Below are 9,211 nucleotides of genomic sequence, written 5' to 3'. Positions count from 1 at the left end.
GTCTTATAAAATATATAGATTTATGATAATTGAGACTGAGCTAACAGATGAGGAATCCTAGTCATTGGCCAAGCAGCTTTGAACCTAATACAAGTTTCTGGGTATTTATTTGGGCCTAACTCGGGCAGGCAGCTAGCGTAAAGCTCACACATGGCGGTGGGGCTCAGCGGCTTTTGGCGGAAAGATTTATCGTAACAGTTATTAGGAATTTAGATTAAGCCAAGGGCAAGCAGGTCTCCTGAGCTTGTCAAAATCCTGCCGTGTCTGGGCTTTTTGGTGAAGAACAGTCTAGAGTAGTGCAAGAGCAGTGCCAGGTGCCAGTTACCATGTTGGTTCTGCTGCACTCTGACTTTGCGACCCTGAGCAACACTGTGATTGTCCTGAGCTGTGGTTCACTCACCCATGCAATGCACAAGGAAGTCCCCCAGTGTTCACACTGGAAGAGGCTCCTTCTTCTCACTTTTTGGATATGAATGCCCAGTTGGTGCTTGATGCCAGCTCTGGGAAAGGTTCTAAGGGGCAGTCAGCTAAAGGCCCTGAGCACCACTGTGTCACAGTCTTACCCACACCTTCTGTGGCTGTGCATGGCACCTGTGTTCTCCAAAAGGCATCTCTGCCCATGGGAAGTTAGTACAAGACCTTCGTGTGTCTCCCTGACTATAAAAGGACTCCTCTTAGGAGATCCAAGAAGAGACAGCAACAGAGAGATGGTTAAGGGGGAGAAGTTAGAAATGTATTCAGAAAGTTTAAAATATACTATGAAGATGATATATATTTTTGTAAGGCATTTTCTTTCCCCTTAAGAAACATAACTTTTAATGCTATATTCTGTTATCATATTTAAACTAAGTTATTTTAAGTGATTATATAGTTACCAATGTTATAATTTATTTCAGAAACCCTCTAATGTTTAATGTCACTCTGCTCCTTGTATGTGTTCTGCTATCTAAAGGGAAAAGGATGCTGTGGAGAAGGTTCCCAAGGGTCTCTCCTAAGGGGACTCAGTGCCTTCTTTGCACAGTGGCTGTGAAGAGCATGCATGTCACAGGCTTTTTAGTGTTCTAGCTTCCAGTTTTGGCACCTGGGCTTTGAAGAGGTCATGTGACAGTCAGAACAAAGTATGATGCTGGGAGGATGCTTCAAAGCCCACACTATGCTCCCTGCTTTGTGATTTTGATACATCCACTTAATTATCTTTCTTCTGTAGAGTGGACACACTCTAGTAACTAGTACATATTAGCATTGTTATTTGGAAATATGAAGGCCATGGGAATAATGTTTTCATAAATATCAAACATTGTTTCTTGTCTGTGTGGGATAAGTATATTCTAGGTTTGGCAGGTTGGTGAACAAATGTCAAACATCCAGCTGCATCAGGAAGAGAGCCGAGAAAACAGTTACTTATGCTCAGACAGCATTTTTTTTTCAGATTTTTTATTTGAATTAGAACAAGATTGTTTTACATGACAATCCCAGTTCCCTTCTCCCTCCTGTCCTCTCCTACCACCCCCCAACTAAAACCCTACCTGTCACATACCCTTTCTTCTATTCTTCCCCTGACTCAACCTTTCTGCTCCCTCATGACCTCTACATCCTTCCTCTTCTCCCCTTCTCATTCTCATAGATTCCTCTCTCCTCTTCCCATGCTCTCAATTTGCTCAGGGGATTGTGACCCTTTCCCCTTCTCCAGGGGACAAAGTTTGTCTCTTTTAGGGTCTTCCTTGTTTACTAGCTTCTCTGGTTGTGTGGATTATAGGTTGGTAATCCTTTACTCTATGTCTAAAATCCACATATGAGTGAGTACATACCATGTTCGTCTTTTTGTGATTGGGTTACCTCACTCAGAATGGTTTCTTCTAGTTCCATCCATTTTCCTGCAAATTTCAATTTTTTTTTTCTGCTGAGTAGTACTCCATTGTGTAAATGTACCACATTTTCTGTATCCATTCTTCAGTTGAGGGGCATCTAGGCTGATTCCAGTTTCTGGCTATTACAATTAGTGCTGCTATGAACATCGTTGAACAGATGTCCTTGTATGAATGTGCTTCTTTTGGGTATATGCCTAAGAGTGGAATTGCTGGATTTTGTGGTAGACTGATGCCCATTTTCTTGAGGAGTCACCATACTGATTTACAAAGTGGCTGTACAAGTTGGCACTTCCACCAGCAGTGGAGAAGTGTTCCCCTTTCTCCACATCCTCTCCCGCATAAACTGTCAGACAGCATTTTAATGGAGAAGGTTCTGGCTGTTTGCAGAGGAGATAAAAAGCTGTGGCAGTGTGAGTTAGTGGACAGGATACATGTGGGAGATGGAGAACGAGGCAGAGTACCCAGGAAGCATGGAAGATGAAGAGGCCAAATCAAAGCACTTCCACCCCCCCCCATGAGACCCTATAGGCTCCTTCTTGATGATTAATTTGCTTCATCAATTCCCAGGTTCCATTTGGTGGAGACAGCAGAGAGCAATAGCGGCCTGTTTAATATTTACAGACATCATCCATCCCCTGGTGCCTTTAATCCTTTTGGGGGGTAATGCAACTTTTTCTGTTATTTTTCATGGAAAGCTGAAAAAATTGAACTCAATTATGCCATCCTGTATGGAGGAAAGACAACGGTATCTTACAGACAGCAATCATTTTGTCCCATTACTACTTGGCAGCAATCCTTTTTGAGAACAGGTATTTATATTTGCCTAATCAGGGAGACAGAATTGCTGTGCATTGACTGATGTGTTAAAATTACTGCAATTTCTGCTTCTTCTGTGCAGATGCCTGAGTCCAGGATGAGGCCAGCTTTAGTGACAGTTTTGCTACATGAGCTATATTCTACAGTGTGGACAAACAGATAAGGCATGCTTCTGCATCAGAAAGGTGCACCTCCAATTCTGCTTATATCACCTAGCAATGTGCAGCCTTGGGTGAGCTGAGTGTGAGTTCCTCAAGTCTAAATGGATGGTGATGTTTGTTAAAGGGATGGTGCTATCTGCTAAAGGGAGGGTGGTGTCTGTAGGTCCTACAAATCTGTTGCAAAGATTAAGTACATACATCTCTAAAGTCCACAGCACAGAGATGGGAAAACTGTTCTTGCTCAACCAATATTAATGCTCCATCTCCCCCCTCTTTCCAGGCTGTCTCCTCTCCCTTCTAATCACCTTCATTCTCAAGATCCTTGGGCCACCAGACACAACTGGGGGACAGCAGACTCCAGGCCAGTGGGTGCTGCTCCATGGTACATTTCTCCATGGGCCAGGATCAAATTTTCACACTTTTCTTCATCTTTCTTTTTGTAAACAATGGTGATGGTGCCCAAAATCTTATGGGAGCCAATGGATCAAAAGAAGAAAGTGAGAAGTGGGGAAAGTTGCCAAAGCTGTTATTCCTGTGTCTTTTGAGGAAACTTCAGGGACTGAGAGAATGGTCAGTTTTTCTAATTCTGTCAATATAGGATCTGGAGGGTGGCACTCACTGCTAATATTGCCAGAGTATATAATATTTTCTGTTCTTATTGGAAATGTTCCCATTTTTCCACATCCTTCTCAACACACTCATATAAAATGATATGGTAATTCTAGCTGGTGTGAGGGGTTACTACATTGTGGTTGATGAGTCTTTTCCTGATGCCAGTGAGGCTGAGCGCCCTCTATCCTTGTCTGCCATCTGTATTCTTTTTTGGGGAAAATATCCATCTAAGATTATTTGCTCATTTTGAAATTGGTTTTCAGTTATTGCTTTTCTAGTTGAAGGATTTCCTAACATAAGCAGCAAATTAACCACATATCAGATAGTATGATGTAGTGAATTCTATTAGGTCTTATAAATAAAAATCCAGAGTTATGTATTAGGAGTTAAAAGCTGAAAGATCAGAGAAGCAGAGCAGCCAGTCACTACTTCTTACCTCTACCGACTCCTTAGACCAAATGTGTGTTCTTGTCTGTAGGAATCGTCATAATTAATGCAATGAGCTTCTGTCTCCTCCTGCCTTATATTCTCTCTACCCAATCATATCATTCCTGTCTCCACCTTCTTAAAGGTGTATGAGTTCCAAGTACTGAGATTAAAGGTGTGAGCAACTGCCACCTGGCTCTGTTTCTCACTTAGACTAGATCAATCTGTGTTGCCCAGGGTGACCTTGAACTCACAGAGATCTGCCTGACTCTGTCTCCAAGTGCTGGGATTAAAGGCATGTGCCATCACTGCCTGGCCTCTATGGATAACTGGTGGCTAGCTCCACACTCTGATCTTCAGGCAAGCTTTATTTGTTAGAGCAAAAACAAAATATGACATTTCCCCTTTATTGTCTAAAATAAAAAAGATTGTAACTAATATAAGAAAAACTATACGGTAAGTACAATAACCTTATGCCATATACAGGCAATAAATATATCAACAATGTCTATTCCATTTGCATTTGACAAATTCAGAGAAAATACTCCATATCTATCCTATCTTGGTGAGTCCAAAGGTTTTATCTAATTCACTTTCTATTCTAATTTGCATTATCAAAATTATCTTTTAATATCTCTCAATCTTATAAACTTTATACTTCTTTGGTGAGTTTCTTTTCTGAGTCTGGTAAACAAGGAAAACTATAACTATCTAGTCTTCAATAGAGACATGAGAAGCAAATAATATTAACTGAGTAAGCAAGAAGTACAAGCAAGAAAATTTCAAAAAATGTGAGAAATGACAGAAACAGCTGACAGTCACCCAAGGTTCCTCTGCAACACTGGGGCATTTATCATTGGACTACAGGCCTAACATATCTGACAGACTTTTCTGTGAAGCAGGGTATTCTGAAGGACTATTCTACCTTTCTTAGCAAAGTTCAGTAATCCTTTCTATTATGTCCAGCTTGTCCAATTTGGACAGCATACTGTCAGAAGTTGAGGCAAGAGCACTTTCTTGCCCAGTGGCTAACTCTTACCACAAGGAAAGCAGATTCCATGTGGAGTTTATTTGATGCCCATCATCTTCTCTGACATAGATTGGTACTTTCAGGAGCAGACATATCTCATTGTCATAAAAAAGAACCTATGTTATTAAGACATCTTAAATGCCATATTCTATAGATCTCTGAAGTGTTTGAAGACCACCTGTCTATCTAAAATTGTGCTTGACCTTGAAAACATACCTAACATGTTGAATGTAATGATGAACTACTAACTTGCATTTTTATATACTAGTTAGTTGGTAATAATAACTTTCAAGGGCTAGAAATTTGCATTACATTGTTAAATGAGCTGTATAGGTATAGTACCTTGAAAAAAAACTGGATATGTATGCACAGTATGTTCTAACTTTAGTAAATCACTCAATTTTCTTTTCTACTTCTTCAGTTCTGTCCCAAGCATTCAAAACTGATGTAGGGCATAAAGCCAGGGTGTAGCCATCAAATAGAGATTGCCTTTCTACATTAGCATAGTCTCCTTTTCCAAGAAGTTTGTTTCAAATTTGTTTCAATATTTAAAAATCCATACCAATGTAAAATATGTAAAACTAGTAGTTGCTTTTTAAAAGTAGACTCAATAATTTATCTTTTTATCTTACCATATTTATAGTCTTCCTTTTCTCTTTTCATAGTAGATTCAATTACCCCTTTATCCTATCATATCTATATCACTCTTTTTCTTTTCAAAACAAGAACCCTGAATCTAATCTCCTTTGTTTAGCTTTTCCCCTGACCATTAACAATAACAACTTGTAACCAATCCCCCTAAACAATGACAAATACACATAACCCATTGAATGACCAAAAATCACCCACCCCTACCTCTTGGGAATGTGTGTATCATGTTCTGAAATTTACTTCCTGCTGTCTGGGGGCAAGGGCATCTTTCGTGGATCCTGAAAAGAAATTTTGGGTTAATTGTCATGTTTTTGGGAGAGGTAGCTACATCATTTGTTGTCCAGTCTCTGCATAATGGGAAAGTGCAGGGCTTGTCTCAAGTCTTGGCTAGAGTAGTCTGTGAGGCTGGACATCTCAGCTAACCAACTTGAAATTATTCTGAGAAGTCTGTATAGTTTAATGTCCATCATTAGGTGGTGTTTTTCAGCTTAGCTGTGTTATCATAGTTCTAGTGGAATCATCATTGTGGGATCCCATCATCTTTCTGGAGGTCACATTAGGTCAAAATATTCCTTTTCTTGGTATTTTTTTCTGAGTAGTTCTCACTTCTTCTTTGGATGTTTATTTGTCCAAAGGTCTTTAAATTCCTCAGGATGGTTGCTTTTATTTTCCTGAAAAGCCAAAAACAAAACCCTTCCTCAACTCTAACTTTGGGGAGCTTCCTTTTTGGCAAGTTATATCTCACCAAATGAGAAGCATTTGTTAGTTGTATAAGTTAGTTTAGATTGAATGGTCATGCTGTTTGATGAACTATCACCTCTTTTAATTAAGAGGTCTCTCTTGTTCAAATCTAATCTTTTAGTTGCTCTGGGGAGGAGTTTCTCCCACAGTGACAGGGAATGACTGAATTGAATTTGGCATGGGGGACTGTGAGAGGCCTCTCAAGGCCTCTCAAACCCATGGCAAAGCTTTACCGTGACTGTCCCTTATTGATCTACATTCTTTATTCCAATGCCTGCCCTTGTATAATCCAGAAGGGAGGGGTTTTCTGTTTGAATTATGCTTAGAAAAAATCATTGTTTCTAGGAGTGCCCTGTTTACAATACCTTTTTAGATGACCTTGTTTACCACTAGCAAAACATTTGACTTTTTAATTTTTCTTCAAACCTCTGGCAATCACCTCTCCTATCCAAGCATCATCATGGTCATGAGATTCAATATTGATTGTATCTTGGATCTATTCCTCCAGAGGTCTCGATCTTGCCTTTAAAGGCCTAATTATCCTCTTGCATAGAGAATTAGTATTTTCAAAAGCCAGAGATTTAATTATTATTTGTCTAGCTTCTATTTACTGCTAAAGTCAATCTTTGTAAGAAATCAGTGAAGGTTTTATTTGAGCCTTGTATAATTTTTGTAAATTACTCAATTTTCTTTACTACTTCTTCAATTCTGTCCCAAGCATTCAAAACTGCTAAAGGGAATAAAGCCAGGGTATGGCCATCAAATAGAGATTGCCTTTCTATGTTAGCATAATCTCCTCCTCCAAGAAGTTGGTCTTGGGAGATTTCCATATCTCTAGCCCTACTTGTTCAATGGTCTTAGCCTCATCTTTCCACCAAGGTCTCACATTTTAATTGAGGAGAGGACTCTAAGACTGCTGTAACTAACTTCCTCCAGTCTTGAGGGCTAATTCTATTACAAGTTGACCATGAGTTTAACGTCTGCTTCACAAAAGGTGAATGTGTGTCATATGAGACTCTCATTTCTTTGAGTCTCCTTAAATCTAACATTTCCACAGGAGTCAGTTTAAACCTTAAGGATATCTGTCATTTGGCAGTTACTGTAAGTTGACTGGATAGATTAAAGCTGGTTGTTTGGAAACTTTAGGCTGTTCCTCTCTAACTTTATAATGCAATGCTGAGATTGGTTCTTCTTTAAATTCCTCTGTCTGGGTTTGAATATCTCTATGATCAGTTTTAGTAAGTTTTTCTAAGGCCTATGTCTTGGCACTCAGATCAACCAGCCTTTTTAGAGATAAACCAATAATTATTAAGATGATAATTAACATTATGTCAATTCCAGCTAAGTTGATTATCCCTTCATTTAATTGATTTAATTGTTCCAATTTTAAATCTTGCATAATCATACAGATACTTAACTCTCTCCATCATAATATGTTTTCCATATTTTTAACATGGGAAAAAAATTCTCTTTTAACTATTTCCCCCCTTTAAGAATTCTTAATTGTCTTACCAAAGATTCCAATGATGGCAATGAAGATGTGAGGCTGACTGTTGCTGCATAGAACAGTGGAAGCCTGAGAAGGTTTCAAAGCAGCTACCTAGTTTTGCAGCAGCTCTAGAGCTGGCAACCCAGTGGGAGAAAAGAAAGTAAAATATAGCCAGCAGGGTGGAGACTCCTCCATCTTTGTGTAGCTCCAGCTAATGCAGGTGGTTGATTATATTCGTGTGTGTGTGTGTGTGTGTGTGTGTGTGTGTGTGTGTGTGTGTGTATGTGTGAATTCATGCCCTCCTAAAGTTGGATGGCAGAAGTAGCATTAATTCTAATTGGTCTTATAAATAAAAACCTGGAGTCAGATATTAAGGGATGAAAGCTAAAAGATCAAAGAAGTAGATCTGTTGTACCCAAATTCTGAATCCCCAAATCACCAAGAGTCCCATTTTGATGCAAAAGCAATGAGTCTTTTATTGCAGTTGTTTAACAAGCTAACCCCATGTTAGCTCGGGCCTTTGAGCCAGCCACCATGGTGGAAGTCTGGGAAAGACACCGAGAAGCCACCAGTTAGAGATCTTATAGGGCAGCATAAAGGGAGTGTTAGGGGTATGCACAGGCTCAGGATTGGTGTGACTCCAGGCTTGGAGGGCTTGCCCTGTGTTGATTGGTCAACTGGTTGTTATGGTCCATAGGCCCTCCCAGGGCAGTTACTATGCTCTGCACTTCATTGCTGTGCACTTGTCCATAAAGCATGCCCAGAACCATAAAGCATAGCACCACCAGCTAACTTCTGATTGGTTCCTTTCCACGAGGCAGGCATCTGACCTCCTAGCGACCAAGGCAAGGTCAGGCAAGCACATGTTAGGCTGCCATGGCTGCCGAAATGGGGAGCTGGTCCCTTCAGATCAGCCAGGGCACTAATTCTTATCTCTACCAAATTCTCAGACCAAATGGGTGATCCTGTCTCTAGGAATCCTCAGACTTAATGCAATGAGCTCCTGTCTCCTCCTATTTTATATTTCTCTTTCTGCCCAGACATATCACTCCTGTCTCAGGTGTGACTTGCAAATATTGATTCACATTCTGCAGGTTGCCCTCCTTTACCCCCGCCCCCCCAGGGTTATATAATCTGATTTGTTCATTTTTGCTTATGTTGCCTTTTGATGACATTTCTAAAATCAGCAGCATGGAATTTTTACCCTGTTTTTTCCTAGCAACTTTATAGCTTCAGGTCTAATATTTATCTCTGCCACCCATTTTTAGTTGATTGGTGTAAAATTGTACAATTGCTATAAAAGCAATATGGTGGCCCCTCAAACAACAACAGCAACAATGAAACACCATTTGACCAGGCTGTCACATTTCTGGGCATTTATTCAAAGGACCTTAAGGTATGATCTAGGAGAGAGATA

The sequence above is a fragment of the Cricetulus griseus genome, chromosome 4 (assembly GCF_003668045.3).
Source record: "Cricetulus griseus strain 17A/GY chromosome 4, alternate assembly CriGri-PICRH-1.0, whole genome shotgun sequence".
NCBI lineage: Eukaryota > Metazoa > Chordata > Mammalia > Rodentia > Cricetidae > Cricetulus > Cricetulus griseus.
Note: the sequence above shows the minus strand (reverse complement) of the source record.